We start from the raw sequence: 20,936 nt of genomic DNA on the forward strand, positions 1-20,936 counted from the left end.
CTGAAGCGGTGCACCACTCCAGTCATTCATCGTTCAAGGCATTCATTGAATATATGATCTAAATATGCCCACCCCTCATGTAAAACCCCAAATGGGGTATTTGAGGTACGAATATATATATATAGCAAGCACAAGCACAAAATACACAAAATACTTGTGTACACGGCAGCCTTTAGCGGCTTCCTGCAGTTACCAGCAAGTTGCTACAGCATGCGCGTAGGCATCAGACTAATGTGCAACCTTACATGGAAAACATTAAGAATTTGCTCATAGTTTTACACAATGGTAAAGTAATTTGCTAGGTACAGCAAAATGGTCCCTTGAGAGTGCAATATATACTTACTGTCTGGCAGACTCATAATCCTTGACCACAACATAGAGTTTGGCAAAGTTGAAACCTCTTATCTTTTTCTGAAATCAAAATAAAGCACATGAAATAAGAAAACTGTATTGAAAACAACCACAAGGCCAGAATAGGAGTGCAAGAAAGTGCCATGGCAATGAACTGAATTTCTGCAATGAATGCACATACCAGCAGAAGCACCTATCCCTTTACTAGTGTTTGTGATATTTTTCAATGGTTACTAGGTAGCTATATATAATTTATTTCTACAAGATCACAGCATGCGTGCGCATATATATATATATATATATATATATATATATATATATATATATATATATATATATATATATATATATATATATATATATATATATATATATATATATATATATATATATATATATACATATACATATACATATATATACACACATACACACCAAGAAGTTCTGTGAAGAACCAAATTTTTTTAAGATAAACTGTGGCAGATAGCATGCCTCTAGTCCTTGTTAGATTACTCGAAAAGGTGGACATCATTTGCATGAGAAATCAAAATGCATAATCAACTAATTAACAAATTTTAATAAATAAGACTTTAACAATTGTTTTACACTACATATCATAATTTGTGAATTGTAGCCAGTGAGCCAGCAAGGCATATTCACTTGGAATGAATGCTGAGGAGGACACCAGTTTCAAGATATTCTTTTTCAATGTGAGGGACAAAATACATAATATTGCCGTTCCAGTTATTTTTTTTGCTTCAATGTATAAAACAGCATTTTGTTAAGAAAAGGCAAGTGGAGCAACAGTGCATATTTACCGTAAATTTGATAGCACATATCTAGAAACTAGTGTCATCCTCAGAATTTGTTCCAAGTGGATATGCCTTGTAATATCACTGTTTACAATTCGTATTTTGCTGTGCTAGCCCGTGTAAAGAAATAAGTTAATAATTCAGATAGTATTCTTTAATTAGTCAATTATACATTTTGATTTATCATGCAGGCAATGCCAGCCTCTTCGAGTAATCGAGCTCAAGGACTAGAATGGTGCTATTTACCATGGGCAACTTGTTTTCTTTTTGCAGCCTTTGCAAAGACATGCAACATATGAATTGTATGTTGTTGAGACCAGACACATATGAAAATAAGACTTACAATTTCCAGCTGACAACATCCAACTGGTACACTTGCAGCTGATTAGCTAGTACGTGCATTCACATTCGTGGCAGTTTAGGTACGTGTCACACCAACTACTACCAGCGAGTTAAAAAATTGAAGTAGGGGGTTTTACGTGCCAGAACTATGGTCACTATAACATAAAGTTATTCCAAACTTTTCTATTCCAATTCTGCAATCAGCCCACCCCGACTGGTCAAAACTTTTTGGGACCATCCCCACTTCACCTGTCTGTCACGCGATGTCACGAAAACCGCGATTGCTCCCCATTTGATATGACGTGTACACACTGATTATGCATAATTTGACCGAACAAAACAAAAATAGTTACTTATGATTCGACGCCTTTTGCCATTAGCCCTCGGCTATTGTTCAAAAGTTTTCGGGCTGCCCTCACTTTACCTGCCTCTCATGCGATGTCACAAAACCGCAAAAACTTACTGCGTCAAAGTGATGCAAACACGTTAAAGATGTATTAATATGCCGAACAAAATTGAGTTTTCTTCTGAATAGCTGCAGGCTGCCCCATTCCGAAAGGAATAAAATATGGCTGCCGCTGATCGCTCCGCCACTGGCTGCTCGCCCCTGCTGGAGAGGATGGGTTTATTTGCGTGTAATAAAGCTTTTTGTGTAGCCGTGTAACGTTTTCGAGAACTTTCAGCACGTTTATGACCTCGTTCTGCCAACTCTTCTTTGCTGAGGACCCATTATAGCGTCATTCTTAAGCTTCCGTTGCATGCCACCGCGATTGTCGCCGAGCCACCGCAAGCTAAGTAAGAGAAAGCGGACCAATCAGAGACGCCGGCACCACCCTCTTTATCCGGTTATCGATATTCAGTGCAGTGGCTTGGCCCCATCGAATCCCTCTCCCCTTGAACATGCTCCTCGCCTCTTGTGAGCTAATTCGATAAGACAAGCCGCTCAGTGCAGGCAATGTTATTCGTTTTTCAAGCAAACAATAGTGACCTACTATGAACGAGGGGAGCATTTGATTGGTTTGTTTAGACAACCGTGCAGGTGAGCGCCCGATGCTTACGTTGGGGGTTACGCAAATTTGACGTCACGAGATTGGAATAAAAACATATTGGAATGGTTTTACGTTATACGGCTCCATGATTTCATAATGACCACCAGCGAGTTTGCCATGCTGGTGATTTGGTGTCAAGCTTGGCATATGCTTGGCCAACAGATTAAATATAGTCTTTGCAAAGTACAACCGTAAAGCTGAAATGTGCAGGGGCAACTCTAAAATGGGAGAGGAGGATGAATCCCTCTCCTCTACAACCATTATTTGTTCATTTATTCAAAAACGAAGGAACCAGCGATCAAGTGCCTTCCTGCACCCCAACAAAAATGGATACTCATGACCTGGACCAAAACATAAAAATTGTGGTTCTGCCCTTGAAAATGCATGTACACAGTCCAAATCGTGCATTGGCGTATCCAGGGGGGGGGAGGGGTCGAACACCCCTCTGAAATGAGGGGGTTGTGATAAATGCTAGCAAAGAGTGGCAAAGCTCGTTGCGCAACTGCGTTGGTTCTACCCATTCTCTGCCTCCTCTCCCGTCCTCTCTCCGATTCTATCTAGCTTTGCTCCGGACTTGGGTATAGTAGAAAGGTGAGCGCTGCAACTACTGCAGTGGCTTTGAGGGGGGTCACGGATAATTGCAGCTTTCAAGAGGGTAATGTGGCGATTGATGCCCAGGGAACACCAGAGGGCATTGTGCATATTCGATGCAGTACAAAAGTCCAAACGAGTTTCTTGCATCTTCTTTCCTCTCTGCCACGCTCCAGCCATCTATATACATGCTCTGAACCAGCCCCGATGAGGGCAAACTTTAAAAAAAAAAAGAAAGCTTTGCTTTGAAAGAATGCTGATTTGCACAAGGTAAAATATATCAAGGACAGCGGTGCTGGGCCAGGGAAGCTAAGAAACCAAAACAACTAACAGGTGGGAAGGCAGGTAGGAGAATGGTCCCGAAGTCCACACAGAGACAGAAATAAAAGAATGTTAGCAGCCACCGCACTGTTCACCAAACCGGTGAATGTTAAAGAGTTTGACAGTGACTGACGGAAAAGAATGTTAGGAAGTGGAGTGATGGATATGAGGAGAGGGACACACATAAAAGGCGTCATGAATGAAGTTGGCGGATAATTATGGACATAGGGAGAGCGTCTCGTCCCTGCCCGATCGCTCAACACCAGACAGCTGTGACCAGTCGTCTAGCTGAGGCTCACCTACCACTTGCTAGCACATGCTGCTTGCTGCGGAGAACCCATCCTAACTAAATGTCTCAGCAATTTTCAGAATAGATGGGTGTTGGGAGACACAATGCTTTCAAATCTCTCTGAGCTACTGGCCCTTATTTTACTGTGAACAGTAAATGCCATAATTTTCACAAAGGCTTCTAAACAGGAAGCAGCCCTGCATCGGACTGTCTGCCTCATCAGTTCCTGAGTGTGATCAAATAACAATATGCATCGCATGATGACTGCAATGCCATGATCACAAGTTACTTCCAAACATCTTTTCAAATAAGTCGGACAGCAGCTCACCAAAAGTGAGTGAAACTTGCATCATACGATACTATCGAAATTCTAGCGCAAAGCTTCGTTGCTTTATTTCTAAATTTAGAATAATATAGCATGCCCACAACAATTAAAAATGTGATTGAGTGATAGGAAACTTGCAAAATAGTGGACGCCATCTCCGATACGTAGCCGTGGCCATACAACTAACTAGAAGGTCTGGCTGCAAAACAATAATGATCTGCTCTGTTTGCCTCGGCTGCAACAAATCTGGCCTGCAAATGAGAAGACACTCGATAATGTGCTTTGTTTTTGTATGGCCCCGTTATTAGCGCTGTGCATTTTTCCAAGTCATGTACCAGCTAGGTCATTGACATACATTATAAAAATGCATCAATTCATACACAAAACGTGAATTTTTTTCAATATCATCATTTTTAAAAATAGCATAACCTTGACATAATTTGGTGCGAAGTGACTGCAAAACATGCATCCTCGTTAACACACACATATATATAGTGAGAGAGAGAGAGTGGGGTAGTTGGCCGTGGAATCCCCCCCCCCCCCCCCCAAAAAAAAAAATTTCATTTCTGGCTGTGCCATTGAAATCGTGTGTTACCTCCTTGTGAGGCAACGTGCAATTCGGACTGCACATTCTGCCTTGCAGATACTAATATCAGAGTTAGTACAGTCAAGCTCATGCCAGACCTATCAGTGCCTTTTACTGACACCCACTAGCATTTCCTGCGGGATTATACACACTTTGAATACTGCTACTAAGGGCACGTTACAACCCATATGTTCCATGTTCACTCGCACTGTCAGTGCTGCGCGGCTGTATACTCCATGTGCCATTCAGCAAATCTTCAAGAATCACCAAGTCGCTGCAGTAACATGGTCCCTGCAGCACATGGTGCTTAAGCCGCGGCACACGCACTGTATGTGCGTAATTTCGCTGATAATGCCGGTGGCTGGGTGTGAGAAGAGTTGTAATGTACCACGCAAAACGTGATAGGGCAGAGCAAGCAAATCTTTGGTGAAACAACACGCGGGCCAACTAGATTCGATTTGTCATGCTGCAGGACTGGCAGACTAAAAACTTAAAGCGCACAACCAGACAAGGACTGTGAAAGAAAATGGCAAACACACAAGCAGCTAAAGAAAAAGAAAGCTTGCAACACTTTATTGGGAACCGCAAAGCAGAATATAAAGGCATGTCGTGGCTGTACATCACCCAAGCGCTCATGTGTTTCCAGTATTCTTTCACCATCCTTGTCTGGTTGTGCACTTTTAAGTTATGAGTCATGTCTTACCAACATGTCCAAACAGCCACATTACTGGACTGACAGAGCCGCCAAAGAAGGAGCAGCAAACACCTCCTCATATGCAAGCAATTTTTCCTACAATATAATAGGAGCAAACACAGTGCGGACATCAAGAAAAAAAATGACATTATCATGAACCACACTGCAAATGCATTCTGAACATGCAGTGTCCAGCTGTACATGGTTCTAGAGACTAATTAGAGCCCCTCTGTACACATTTTCCCGGAGCTTTTCGCGCAGTGCCATGTCCCACAATCTCAGAAACCATAATCAAGTGTTGGATAACAAACCTTGCATGCTAGATAAATATTCTTCCCAATGTTTTAAATCACTTAAGACTGTTTTATTTTAGTAGCATTACACCAGATCAACGTGAAATGGATGGCGCAAGGTAACATGAGGTGAAAGAGAACAAAGAGCAAGTACACTTTCAATTCACCATACCTGCATGTGCATGGAATTCGTGTGTGGGCAGTGCAATGTTCAAGACTTGATACAACCCATGCCTGCTAACAGAACTGAATCAAGCCGAAGTAAGCAGCAGTGCAGTTTCTTCACGCAGCAGCCCAAGACATGTGCCAGTGGCACCGGGGAAAGTCTGCATGCTGGTGCAATAGAGTGCAGATCCCAGCACATCACTCTGCGATTCATTCTTGCGTTTGCAGAATGAAGAATGGTAGGTGAACGTAAACATCTCAATGGTATGACGTAAAAAAATGCAGCAGATCCAACGAGCTGGAATCTATATATAGCAAAGCTTTGTGTGCATAAAGAGTCAAAACATGAGTACACGTGTGCACACACACGCAAGCGCGGGCGCACTCAAATTATGCCGAGCCCTTTGTCAAGAGGAGCTGCTGACTACTAGAGAGTACAACGGACACCTTGAATGCATCATAGTTTCAGAGGCAGCATGCACACATGTATGTAGCATAACTCGAATCCAGTTTATTCACAAGTATTTATGTCCTCATTACCGTGCAGCCGAGGATGCGCATAGGCGAGCTTTCTGGATCTTTTTTTTTCTATCCCCAGCACAGACGGCGCCGCCTTCGCAGATGAGCGGAGGCGAGCGCCATCTGGTGGTGCTACAAGAAACCCGGCGGCGCGCGTACTCCGCTGTGACTGGTTGGCCTATTCGGCAAGGGAGCAGCCAGGCCGAAGCTCTCACGGTCACGAAACCCGGCGAGGTTCGCATGTAGCACTCAGTACTAGAAGTATGATTAAGTGCAACCAATCCGGGGGAAACGGTAACCGCCACTTCGAAAAGATCGCATCGCGAATCGAACTTCAAATTCTATATTTCCCTTTCCTTCGACACAAATTCCCCAGTTGGAGGAAACTCTCCCAGTAGGGTACTGCGAGTTGCTTATATATGTCAGCAAAATATTGTCGCTTGAGGCGACAAAATTTTATGATCTATATAAGCAACTCACAGTATCTCAAGACGACGTGCAATAGCAGCGCGCGCACAGTAATCGCAATAGAAAGTACTTACAGGCGTCTGTCAAAGAATGCCACATGCTGGGAAGGCAAATTATAGAAGATGCGACGCAATCTCTTCAAAGTTCTCGCGCGCTTCGGCAACGAACGCGCCGCGCGACCGCGTCCTCGGCCACTCTTCGACCGGCTACGAGCGACAAACGTTGACGTAAAAGTTTTTTTTTTTTTTTTTTTTTTTTCCTCGATTGGCTACGGCAGCGGTCATAGCAGACGCTTGCAAAAGGAGGCGGCACCTGCTTAGTCTCGGAAAGAGTATTAAAAACTACGCTTTGTCTAAACACAGCGCTGTGTTTAGACAAAGCGTAGTTTCCCAGTTGCGAGACGCTGGGAAGGTTGATCGACCATCCTTATCGAACGTCATAACTTGCCCCGGGGCGACTCCACGTGAGTACTTGAATTACCGACCCAGCCTACATAGTCAATCTGAATCCACCATGGTGGTAGTTCAGATACAGATCTACCCATTTATCGTAACAGCTGGGGCGATATCCTCGGGCGATTACATTCGGAGACATTATACTTTCACTTTCACGAGAGTTCACGTGGACGTATTCGACGTCTACGAGTGACAGCGTTTTCGGCCCTGGGCCAACCGCGCTAAGACAACGCGTACCTGCCGTTACGCCAGGAACGGTGTCGCTCGACGCAGTCATGCAAAACCTCATGAAAGTGAAATCGTCCCTGAAAGTGATCACTCGAGAATACCGCCCTTCCACGTGCGCCCATAACATCCGTTTTTTTTTCTGTTTGTTTGTTTTGCGGGGAGACCGTTTGAACACATTACCTTTAGGAATCTTGAAAAGCTGCACCACTTTGCAAGAAGGTTCAGGGCCTATTCATAGTGTGGAATTGCGGAACACACTATGAACACACTTTCTAGGAAATGAACTATGCTTTCCAAAGTTTCAATAAAGTTTAATCGTAGGTTTAATGGGTGGTCACGTGTTAACAACGACAATGTTGCTCGGCGTGGCAGCTTCCGGAAACTAAAACAGGCGACGAAACTCCTGGCTTCTAAGCACACCTCGCGCCAAGTGCTAACTAAAATGCAGTTTTGTTTACTTTTATATTTTTCTTTCATTTTGTACGCGCGTATATATGACTAGTTCATTTCGGCAAGGAAGCTTGCGGCACGCTTCAGCAAAAAAGAAAAAAAAATGGGAGGACGCTTAAGCTTCGCCTTTAACAGTGGAACGCGATAGCATTCAAAGATTTCTGCTTCTCAAATTTCCCGGCAACTGCAGCTTATGTAACGGTAATGTTCGCCGGGAAACGCTGGCGGCAAACCCTATGCACGAAGGCGAGCTTTCTGGCGATGCGGCGGAGGCGAGTGCCATCTGAAGGTGTTGCGAGGAACCGAGCGCGCCGTGCACGTGGCCGGTAGACACGCTAGAAAAGGGGTCTGTGATTGAGTTTCCACGAAACAGAATCATTTTCCTCGAATAATCAAATTACAATCCGACTTTATCATGTGTGTAGGTTGTGTGTAAGTCGTACTATACGATTTTTCTTACGTGTTTGAGGAATTCAATTAGTTTTGACCACGATAGTGGTCCCTTCGAGGTTCGACCGTGGACTTTCTTCGGTCGTATTCCGGAAGGCGCGACTACCGGGACCAACGTTTATGTACGTAAGGAGCGAGTGAAGCGTTTCATGCGCGCTGATCTCAAGGGAGTGCAGGAGCAGGTAGGATTGAGATCATATTCAAGTCCAAGGCCGCGGTTGATCGCTTCTCAGCTGATCCCACCTTGAAGGTTCGCGAGGTTGAGGTTCGTTTTGAATATCGAGGAGCTCGCTCGAAGTTTGTCAACGTTTATGGATACCCTCTGGATCTACCAGACGGGGCTATCATCAAAGGTCTGGAAGTATTCGGGAAGGTCCAGGGGATTTCCGACGAATGCGTACCTGAGTTTCCTGAGCTCGCTTCAGGCAACTGGTGCATCGGTATGGAGATTGTGCAGCCCGTTACGAACCTTCTTCGCGTAGACGAGAAGGTACTGCAGCTCGAGTATGGGGGAGTCGTGCGTGTGTGTCGTAGGTGAAACTTGGACGGTCACCACGCTGCTGCGTGTGACACGCCGAAGCTCGCACGCTGCAAGCAGTTCGGCCACGTGGTCTGCGAAGCAGCGTGCGTGTGATGCGGCGGGGACCACGCGGTCTCGGCATAAACTGTCCAGGTCGACCTACTCGTCAGCAGCTGCGCGGTCACAGCAGCAGGTACCTGCGCCAGGACGGGCGGCTGCTTCAGCGGTAGATAGCCCAGCAGATGCGGTGGAGAATGAAGAGAACTAGGCTGCTTTGAGCGTGGTAGACACACTGCCAGGGGCGAAGGAGATTCCGCGGTTCCCGACGTGCCCACTATATGCCCCTGTCTGTCGCGGCAACATGTGGATATGGGGGTGGCTAAGAGGTTGCCGCGGCTCTCGCTACATTAAGTCTTTACTTGGTATGCCCATCGCGGCTCATTCTCGTGCGTGCTTTCACCTGTGTATTAAAGCAGGTCGATCGCGTCTCCTTAAGAGGCACTCCAAAATTCAAGGATAGCGCTGGAAATGTACTGCGAGAGCTCGTTGATGGACTGGGACTGGTCGATGCTTTGCGCGCACTCTGTTTTGGGAAGTCAGGAATGTATTGAACAGGGCAAAGGGAGAGGAGCCGCAGCGTTCGGTTTTGCGTCTCATCATCACTGGCCCCCAGTATGCATTCTTCTTGGTTGTCTCATTCTACTCTTAGCGACCACTGCTTCCTAATTCTGCGGCTGGCCGACTCGAACTTAGCGTCGCAAAGGAAGAGACTGTGGCGTCTAAATCCACGGCCCCTAAAGGACAGGCAGGCAACCACAGATGTATCGTCTATTCTATTTCGCTCACTACACAACAGAGAGAATCTGGAAGGCACATAATGGAATGAAGTGAAAGTCAGTGTGCGTGAATGCTTCAGGTCTTAGGGCAAGCGTCGAGCGCGCGAGGAGCGCGAATAGATTAAAATCGTCTCTGACGCGATCCTCCTGCTCTTGTCCTGCGGGCCAGGAGTTGCTCCAGCACTGACCTCACTCTGAAAGGAACTTCGGATTCTTCCGCAGCGACGCTGGGATGGCTTGAGAGCTATAACCCCAGTGCAGCGGTGGGAAGTGGAAGCGTGGTGCAGCAGAAATGTCCTCCGTAGACATCTTTCGAGGAAGAGCACAACACTCTCTTCCTTAGTTGATCCAAACAATGGTAGCGTAGTCTATTCACCTGATGCAGTTCTTGCACTGGCGAGGCAGTTTTACACGAACTTGTAGGCCGAGCCAGTTGCCACTTCAGCCGTATTTTACACCAGCTGAGCGACTGGAAGTTTGTGACTCGGCGATAGTTGAGGAGGAGCTTTTTTTCGACTATGAAGCATAATCGCAGTTCAGGATCCGATAGTTTGACAGTTGAGTTTTGTGTTAAGTTTTGAACCTTTCATATCACTGGTGATTAGGCTGCTTAGTGAAAGGACTTAGCGTCTCAAAGAGAGGGGCTAATCACTCGCCTTTTTAAGGATGAGTCGGGAAGCACCTATCTAAGAGCATGCGGTCCAATCACACTCCTGAACTGCGATTATACAAGCTCATATATAGCAAAGTGCCTTTGTATGCAGCTCACTCCAGTGCTGGAGCACTGTTTTGGGTGCATACCAGGCATGTTGTGTCCAGGAGCGTTCCACTCAGCTTCGCGGTTTAACAGTAAGGGACCTTCTCCTGTGAGCAAATGCTAGGAAAATGCCAGGCATTCTCTGCTCCGATCAGGAGAATGCTTTCGATATCGTTAGCCACAGGTAGATTTCTGGAATTTTGGAAGAGGCTGTCTTTAGCGTGGGTTTTTGGCGAATGGTCCAAGCTTTGTGTTTCGACATAATTCTGTTAGTGTCATACAGGATCGCGTATCGGAGGCTTTCATTGCGGATCGTGGTGTGTGGCAGGGGGATCCCCTCTCACCTGCCCTCTACTTACTTGCTTTTGAACCGCTTCTGCAGAGGTTGTCCTGTGACAGTAGAATTGGCAAGTTCCTACTCCCACCAGGTTCCCCTCCAGTTGCGCTGTTCGCCTATGCAGACTATTGTCCATGCAGCCTATGCAGTCTATTGTCGCCCTGGACGAGGCATCAGCGTGCACCGTCTTGGGTGTCATGGACGGATGCAGGGCGAGTAGTGCAAGGTTCAATAGGTCGAAAAGTGCAGCCGTATACTTGAACTCCACTCCACCCAGCCTGCAGCCCGTTCATGGTCTCCCCGTGAAAACGCGGTTGCGAGTCTTAGATTTAAATTTCGATTCAGACGGCTTGTCTCCTGAAATCTGGCAGCAGGCTAAGAAGCTTGAAACCAGAATTCAGGAATTCGGCGCGTTACCGCGTCCAATGACAATTCTTTGGTCACTAAATTCTGTTTTTCTTTCTCACTTATGTAGCATGTGTATATCCTGTTCCAACCCGAACCAAGCTCATTTTGGAAAGGGTTCTGTTTCGTTTTACTTGGAAAGTGGCAACTGGCTGTGTAGCTCGGCGGGTGCTCAAGCAGCCCAGGGATAAGGGAGGACTCGGAATTCCTGACCTGGGCATCGTGGCTACTGCACATGTCAGATGGACTCAGGTCGCCCTTAACTCGCACATGCTTCTGACACAAAGTTTTACTCCCTTTTTTCTTAGCCTTTGACTCCGTTTGTTTTCCCAAAGCACATTTCCCCCACTGTGTGTCTCGCTTGGTTTCCCCGTCCACTCTTTGTGGTGCGGCTGCCAATTCTCGGGTAAGGATCCGCAAGGTTCATCCCGGCATTTATTTCATAGTTATTTATTTGTTTATTACATACTGCAGACCAATCTGGTCCAAGCAGGACGGGCAATACAAATTACAATATATCTCTGTTACACAAAAGGAGAACAACAACAACAAGAAAAGAAACATGATAGCACCTCAGGAAAGAACATAGACATGATCAGATCTAGTCATACAGTGCGTTATAAGGTTCTGTTAGGCTATTCCAGTCGGACACAGAACGCGGAAAAAAGGAAAAAAATCTTATAAAGGTTTGTTCTCGCAAAGTAGGGGGTTAGAAAGTGCGTTTGGTAATTATGCATTGATGTAGTTTCGACTACAATTCAAGAACCAGATATCATCACCCCAGGTCTCCCCCCGCAATGCCAAAGGTACGATCTGCCCTTCTACAGGCCAAGCTGGAAGCTCATTACGGCCAGCTTCCTCGACGCCAGGCGAGCTACGTTCATGTACCGCCTGGCTCGGGGCTGTCTGCCGCTGAGCTACAGACGATTCACAGCCATCCAGACAAGTGGGATGTGCCCTGTTTGTGGTAGTCGTGAGGATACGGTTCATATTTTTTCAGTGTTTGCTTTCCGCAGCTCTCCTCCAACGGATAGCTAGGCTTTTTAGCCTTCCAGGTGTTCCATTTCAGATTGGTCGTTTCTTACACCCTTTGCCTAAACTGGCGATCAACCAGTTCGTGCTTCTTAATTCTTGTCGAGTGCTCATACCAAGTTTAGCTAGCACCTTGTGATGAAGCATTCGGGGAGGGGGGGGCGGGCGCCGAGCTTTCACGAAGTGCTTGCAAAAGCACAAAATGAGGTCTGGTTCTATCTCACCCAGGAGCGGCATCGCTTAGGCGAGTTTCTCGCCCTGCCATGATTTTTTACTAGTCAGGTGCAAAGCTCTCAATTAATTATGCATGCGTCTAAGGTCTCCAGACTTGGCCGTGTGCGCCAGTCGATCCATGTGTTTTTGTTCGTTTTCATCATCATCATCATCAGCAGCAGCAGCAGCAGCAGCCTGGTTACGCCCACTGCAGGGCAAAGGCCTCTCCCATACTTCTCCAACTACCCCGGTCATGTACTAACTGTGGCCATGTTGTCCCTGCAAACTTCTTAATCTCATCCGCCCACCTAACTTTCTGCAGCCCTCTGCTACGCTTCCTTTCCCTTGGAGTCCAGTCCGTTACTCTTAATGACCATCGGTCATCTGCCCTCCTCATTACGTGTCCTGCCCATGCCCATTTCTTTTTCTTGATTTCAACTAAAATATCATTAACTCGCGTTTGTTCCCTCACTCAATCTGCTCCTTTCTTATCCCTTAACGTTACACCCATCATTCTTCTTTCCATAGCTCGTTGCGTCGTCCTCAATTTAAGTAGAACCCATTTCGTAAGCCTCCAGGTTTCTGCCCCGTACGTGAGTACTGGTAAGACACAGCTGTTATAAACTTTTCTCTTGAGGGATAATGGCAACCTGCTGTTCATGATCTGAGAATGCCTGTCAAACGCACCCCAACCCATTCTTATTCTTACCCAGAGCCAGAACCGATCGTGGTGTACCCTCGTGTGGTCGCGCAGCACCGCGGACGGCTTTGATGACTTCCATGGTTGTTTGCCTTGACCTCTTCTGTGTTAAGGCAATCCCAGGGTCTGTCAGGCTCAAGTCCTGTAAGACCGACATGGCTGTTTGTGTGGTGAGTGCAGTAGCTCAGTTCGTGCTGCTCCACAGCAGCCCCCTTGTCTGGGAAAGACCGTTGGAAAAGGGGGAGCGCCGGGGTCAATGTACCGGATGATGCTGAGTTGTTGAGTACATGAAAGCTCTGGGACGAGGTACCTACGGGTACCAATTCCTCTTCCCATCTGACAACGGCGCGCTAGTATGTGCTACCTACTTTTGAGGTTCACTATGTGCGGTGATGAAGGAAACGGATGCCATGCACCTGAGAGTCGGCGCGCCTAATCGTCACGCTCGTCAACATGAAAAGATTTGTCCGTCGGATGTGTGCGACGGGATTATGCGCCATTGCAAATCCTACCGAATTCCTCTGTGTGGGTTGACCAGTATGTTGAGCCGACGTGATTTACGCTCATCCCCTCTATACCAGTGGGTGGGTTTTCTCCGTACACGTCTGTGTGGATTGCCAGAGAGCGTTTTTTTGTTTGTTTGTTTTTTCGTATTCCTCTGTGTGGGCTGACGAGTGTGCTGACAAGACCCTCTACCAGGAAGCAAGAGAGAATGAGGGTGCCTGGGTGGTGTAGGGTATAAGAAGGCCAGCGAATCGCCACGGACACATCATCTCTGCCCATGCGTGCAGGAACATGCATGCTGAACGTTTTTGTAATTTTTTACTTGGAGCGCCTGCCCCGCTCACGCTTAACGATGCATTAAACTGCTGTTATTTGTTTTTATATCATCTCGTCTTCCCTGCCGAATCCTCTCCGATGGTCAATCTGGTTCGAGCTCCAAGCAGACGCTTTTGAAGGACGCCGAAACCCCGTCCCCGTAACAACTGGAGGGGCCGGCTCGTAACAATTGGTGGCAACCGTAACACTACCCATAACGTTGCTGCAACAACGAAATCAGTTGCTAGGTTAGTTCTTCTATTTACTAAATACTAGTGACGTCACTCCCACGTCGCAAGCTGCCGTCGTCGCGGCAGCTTGCGCAACAGTAAACTTTGCCAAGAAACTTATACAGCGAGTGCTACGTGCCTCGCATTGTTATCAGGAACGCCTTATCATCAATTATGTGGTTCGGATAGTTGTTTTGTGCTTATTCTTTACTGAAACAAATCCTGTTCTGAATGAATATTTGATGTTTAATGAAAAATCCTGCTCTGTATATGTGCGTGATTCCAAGGAATGTATGCACTTTTCACTTGACTTTGCTTAGTGCTAGAAGCCTGCTTCACTTCAGCCATGGGTCGGCCCGGTATTGCACTACCTCCGAGGTCGGCCCACATTTTGGCCCGCGGACGACGACACTAAAAATTCACCGACGATTACTATACTCCCTAATGCGAAGTTTGAGCGCAGCTCTGTGCGTGTTTTCATATCGCGGTATATCGTCTGGCGCGGACAAACTGTCTCGCGCGGCACGTTGCAAACGGAACGAAGTGTGGCTCGACTGCCTTGCTAATCAGGAGATTGGGAGGCAGCGCGTGAGTGACACGTGGGCGCGATTCACAGCAGGCACCGCAGACAGACCTCCACTCGTGTAGCGCTTTGTTTCCATATATGGTATCGATGGACGCGCTCGCCGCATGCCTAATTGGTGGCGTTATCGGGAAATAGACAACGCATGCTAATCTGGCGCCATCTCGTAGCGATCGTCGACGCAGAACACGTCTTGCACGGCACGCACTTGTTCTCACGCCTTCGCCGCTTCATGGTTTCGCTGCACTCTCCTCCTCCGCTTTCCTCCTCGCGCTCTTTTCGCTATCGCCGTCTTTCATCCCCCGCTGCGCTCCGCGTTCGCTCTTTCATGATTCGGTGTGCTCGTTCGCTCGGTTACGCCGAGGTATGCCGACGAGGAACGCAGACGCTCAACGCAGCAGCGGGCGCCTGTTTCACATGCAAACGATTGAGCGAATGGAGCGAACAGCGGCACGGCGCTGCGAAGGTTTTCGCGAGGTTTCGTTTCACATGCATTGCCGCCGCGCGTTTTCCGCGGCTGCGAATATCAATGTTGCTGGCAAAAAACGCGGGACTTTCAGCCAGTTTCGGTAGTTTGCGACTACCAACATAAGCATTGTTTTGCCCCTGCTTCTCATATTTTATTTTATATATACGTATCCTGCGTTTTAAGTATCTAAATATCATGCTTACTTTTTATATTTTGTGTTGTTTCTGTAAAAAAAAAGTGCGCATATGCGGCGCAAAAACTCGCGAGCGGCTCGGTACTCTGCCATAATTTTACGCAAGCGTGTCGACTAGAGTGTGTCGACGGATATTGATTTATGTGCGCCACATAAGCTTGTTTCCTGTGCGGCTGCGGGTCATACTTATGGATTTAGTCTAAATTGGCTAATCCTTACCAATAAGTACGTAGTTCTTCACCTCAACATGATTCTGCCTTCGCAAGGAATAAAATATACAGCTCCCTATGCATATTTATTGAGACTGCGCGTGCTCCGCAACAGAACGCCTTTAGCAACGTACCATTACTTTCAGCGGTATAAAACAAAAGTACCCAGACAGGAAAGACGTTGGACTTGTAAATTAAATGGTAGATTAATAACCTTCCTGCAGACGAAGAAGCGATAGCTTCATTGCTTCAGTTGGTATCCCAAAGAAAAAGAAATATGGAGGACGCTTAAAGGGACACTAATGGCAAATATTAGGTCTAGCTAAAGTGATAGATTAGTGCTCGAGAATATCTAAGGCGTCAATATTATCGCGAACAGGGCCTTAATAATCGAGAAATTGAGGTAAATGCAGGACATGATTAGAGACTCCTCAGGGACATTCAAGTACTTGCCCGATGATGAAAGCACTACTCAGTTAAATTCTGTCACTAGTACTCAACCACTTGTTAGAAAAAAACATCCTTGCATTGTATTATCAGACTAAATAAAATGCTAACTGTCCAGTTCTATCTTATGTTTGGAAAAATGGACTCATTGAAATTACCCTACGCGGGCGGCAGAAAAGTTTCGTTTTCGTTCGACTCCGCGCCGCCCACGCCTTCGCGTTTCAGCAGTTTCGTTATCGCGTAGTGCTGCGCTGGTTTTGCTTGCTCGCGAAACTCGCACAAACTGCAAGTAGCAGAGAATTCAACTTCCATGTGATGTCGGGGGATGCCCGAACGGTCTTTAGTATACGCCACTTGACCAAAAAGCAGATTCAGCGGCGAATCCACCGCTCTGGCTTCTTGGCTCGGTGCCGCCGTCTGTCGGGCGCCGTTTTACTCACCGACGGCAGCAAAGGTTGGTGATGGCGTATGCAACGTCACCACTCCCCCGGTTGGGTGGCGGAAGATTTGAATTTCGAAAAAGGCATTCGGACCCTCCAGATGCAATTTTCTCGTAAACTAAGTCTTTTCTTGGCGCTAAACAAGCGGTGCGAGATTTCTGTAATGGTATTTAGACAGTCCACGCCGACTGCTTCTCACGCTTCCGGGCAACTGCAGCTTATACGTAAAGGTAATGTTTACTGGGAACCACTGGCGACGAAATCTGTGCACGAAGGCGAGATTTCTGGTAGAAACGCGGCCTCTTGCGTCTGCCGATCTTCTGTTATTGTATCACACTTTTACATTTCAGTCTGAGAAGATTCGACGTAAGAAGAATGCGCTGTCGGTGTTTTGTTTCATGACGTTTGTTTATGGGCTGCCATTCTCAAAATTCCATGGAATAGCTTTGTAAAAATGTAAGACAAGGTATGAGCAACTTTAGTCATAGAAGAAGTACCGTATATAATATATACGGCAATTTTCGCCCAGGAGATGTCAACGCCGGCTACGGCGCCTGGCGCAGACGCCTGATTTCCTGCGACATGTGGCGCTTAAAGCTATATATCGCGTTAAAAGGACAAAATATTGGAGGCGAGCTCCACCAGTGTAAAAGCTGGCACTACCGTCTTCGTGACGCGGTATAAGGGATCACGCGGACACAGTGGCCGCGTCGGCTGCTTTGGAAGCGCCGTAGCAAGCTTAAAACAAAATTTTAAAGACCCGCGCTGCGTTTCCGGTGAAGTAGGGAGGTTTTCCTGCTTCTGGTGTCAGCTTGACAACACTTGAAAGCACTACGATAGGTAGCGGCTGCCTTTGAAGGCATTCAACATGGCAGGATATACTGCTCGGTGCCGCAGTGCGGGACGTATGCAACGTGCCCGGTGCAACGCCTGAGGAATATGGAAGAAAGTGAATGGGCTGGGAGAGTGTTCAGGTATCTAGGAAAAACATTGATTCACAGTGGAGGAAAAGAACTAGGAAGCTTACCAGCAAGTATGCGGCCTGTAGGGTGGGCAACACAGCAACAAAGACGGTCAAGCGGGAAGTCAGAGAGGCTGAAATAATCTCATGGGTGGCGGCAATGGAAAGGAAACTTGCCATGAGTAACTACTTAAGAGGAAAAAACGAAATCAGGAAAGAAACAATTGATGATAGTTCAAAGGGAAGCTCATTACTTTTCGAAGCGAGATCGGAATGCCTTAGAACACGCACCTATAAAGCGAGATATAAGAAGGAAGAAGAAGCATGTGCTTGCTGCGGTAAAGCTAGGGAAACTATGGAGCATGTTTTATCGGAATGTGAAGACGTCTACTCAGCGGGCGATTTAGGCACCACTGGCCTCCTTGAAGCCCTTGGGTTCAGAGGGAGCAGTGGAAAAGTAAACATGTCCGCAATAGGCATTAGTAAGAGGCGATTGGAGGATTGGTGGACGAAAAGTAGGGAAACGACAAACAACGGTGACGTACAAAAGCACAGTTAGCAATACGTGATCAGAAAATTTTGGTGTGGGAGTTTATAATGTTTATTTTTTTATTTTTTAACTTAGGTAGGAGATTAGGCAGTATAATAGCAAGAGCTTGGTGGCGCAACCCACCGCCCCGTTCCAAAGGGGACGCTCATAACATCCATCCATCCATCCATCCATCCATCCATCCATCCATCCATCCATCCATCCATCCATCCATCCATCCATCCATCCATTCATTCATTCATCCGTCCATCCATCCATCCATCCATCCATCCATCCATCCATCCATCCATCCATCCATCCATCCATCCATCCATCCATCCATCCACAAGTAAGAGGCGATTGGAGGATTGGTGGAAGTAAGGAAACAACAAAAGACGGACACGTACAAAAGCATAGTTCGCAATGGGGGATCAAAAAATTTGTTTGTGGCAGTTCATGGTGTCCTTTTTTATTTTTTTATTGTTTAACCTAGGTAGCACATTAGGCAGTATAATAGCAAGAGCTTGGTGGCGCAACCCACCGCCCCGTTCCAAAGGGGGCACTCATAACATCCATCCATCCATCCGTAGCGCTTGCGGGGAGGGGGGGGGGGGGCGATAGAATAGAGAGCAGCAGGTCGCCTCAACTGTCTGCGCCAGTCGGGTCAGGCAGCACACACGGGGAAGGAACGAAAGAACCAACTAGAGAGGCAATATGTCACCAGCAGAAAATCGCTACCCTCACGAGGCCCTTCCTCACCCTGTTCTGCTCCCACACGGTGAGGTGAAATGAGAGTGCGGTGACGAGGGGAAATGAGAGTGCTGTGACGACGTGAGGTTAACAAGGCGATTCATATTGTTAAAGAACAGAAAAGTCACTCAAATCTTATGCGTGGTGGGTTTAAAGTGCGTTGAAGTTTCGAAGTGCGTTGGCAGGAAATCTCTCTAGCGCATATGTACGAGGAAGCCCACATTTAACTTACTAAAGTCATAAATTGCTGTTGATGTTGGATGTAGCTAAGCCTATTCAAAGATGTAGCCACTGAAAGCAGCAACGAGAGTCGGAGAAGTGACAGCGATGTTTTGGCGTCACTCCAAGATAACAATTTTATTCACTTATAGCCACAGGTCAGCGCACACCTCTTTGTTCGAAGTTAACACCTACCTCGGAATTTACCTTTTCTTGCTCTTATCAAATGGACAAAAATTTGAGTTTGAGGATTTTCGGGCACTGATAGCGTTTGCTTACCGATGAACTAAAGGAAACATCAAGATGAAGAAAAAAACATGCACGGTTGAGAGCGCTGTAATCGTGGCGCATTCGGTTCTGACAGAGCGCGCTGTCACGTGGTATTTTTTTAAACTCCGCGGGCTTTCGTTTTTCCCAAATAAAAACGGCCACGTTAAGTCCATCTCATCGAAAGTGCCTGGGTTGGGCAATATTTGTGGACCTCCACAACTTTCCTATTGACGCGGTCCAAGTTAGCTGGGACCACCATATATATATATATATATATATATATATAGTCACGGAGTAGTGACGGTTGTTAAGAATGGCCGTACGGGGTGGCAACGTGCCAGCTTTCAGCCCGCTGCACGTGTTCCAAGCCCACCAGTCGGGGTGCCTTCCGAGAACTGAGGACGGCCGGCGGCCACGTGGCGCGCGATCAACTCCGGAAATTGGTACTTGGCCGAGCCACCCGGGACAAAGCAGTTCTACGAAGCCCTCTGACGTCGGCACTGAAAGCTGGGCGGTACCGAGAACTGCGGATGACCGGCAGCCACGTGGCGCGCGGTCAGCTCAGGAATGTGGTACTTGGCCGCACCACCCGAGACGGAGCACAGTTCTACGAAGCCCTCGGTCGTCGACTCCGGAGCCTTTGTGTGTATGGGTTCGCACCTGTGTGTTTGCGTGTGTGTGGGCGTAAACGATAGTGCGGGGCGGCGGCAAGTTTACAATGCTTGGACGAACCTTCCCGACCATTCGTGCTCCGTCCACGACCGAACGATGACGTCGAACTATGACGTCAAGCGGAGAGCTTATAAGCAGCGTTTGCCGGCTGCTAGAGAGTGCTCGTGTCGTGATCGTTGTCGGGAGCTGAGTGCTCCTTGTCATACTAGAAATGTACTAGTGAGCTGTGTGCTCGTAAACTGTTTGCTGTATGTTAGTCTTGCGGGCTCCATATGGGAGTCGCGCTAGCCTGCCAATGTATGTCCTGTTTTAAAATGTAAATCCTGCAATTAAATCCTGCTCGCCCAGTCCTGTCATCCCAAGTTCATCTCTACGACTACGACCGCTCCAAATCCTACACGGTGAAGAAAGCAGCAAAACTGTGATTAATGAAACTAGCGTTTTATTGGGCGAACTTGTGACCTCAAAAGCAGGTTCCACTCAAAGAACAACGCTAGCGGCGAACACAGTCGGCAATCGTCGAAAACCTGATCAGCGGGTCAAGCGCATTGGCTTTTATACATCAGTCACCGAAGTTTCCAGAGTAATCGCTGGGACCCGCGTGTCTTCCAGAAAGTTCTGCATCATTCGCGGCGCGCGATGGAATCAGATTACGCAATGTCCGGTGACAACAGACAGCGGATAGAACCACCGATAACTTTCGAGAAGCTTCCGATACATGCAAGCGCGCCCTGTGCTGCGCGATAACATTTGTTAGGCGGTGAAACGCGGTCACCCGATAAGGCAAGATAGGACCGGTCATCGGGGGGGTGGGGTCTTGGTATTTGTCAAACAATGGCTAGTCTCTTCTCGCTTATCTACTGAAAGTCACCACAAGATCATTTGTCTCAAGATAGTAGACAGTTACACGTACGTAGAGCTTCTACGTGAGAGCAGCGCGCATGCGTAGAACGTACG

The 20,936-nt window shown here is 47.2% G+C and overlaps 1 protein-coding gene across 1 annotated transcript in view; it reads right to left on the reverse strand.

Moving 5' to 3' along the window:
- Window positions 1-20,936, reverse strand: part of LOC126542358 (uncharacterized) — a 127,176-nt gene that overhangs the window by 91,832 nt on the left and 14,408 nt on the right. Inside the window, exon 2 of the mRNA XM_055077199.1 lies at window positions 344-411. The gene's annotated coding sequence lies outside the window, so the exon portion shown is untranslated. The remainder of the gene's footprint in view (window positions 1-343; window positions 412-20,936) is intronic.

Source organism: Dermacentor andersoni, chromosome 2 (assembly GCF_023375885.2).
Source record: "Dermacentor andersoni chromosome 2, qqDerAnde1_hic_scaffold, whole genome shotgun sequence".
NCBI lineage: Eukaryota > Metazoa > Arthropoda > Arachnida > Ixodida > Ixodidae > Dermacentor > Dermacentor andersoni.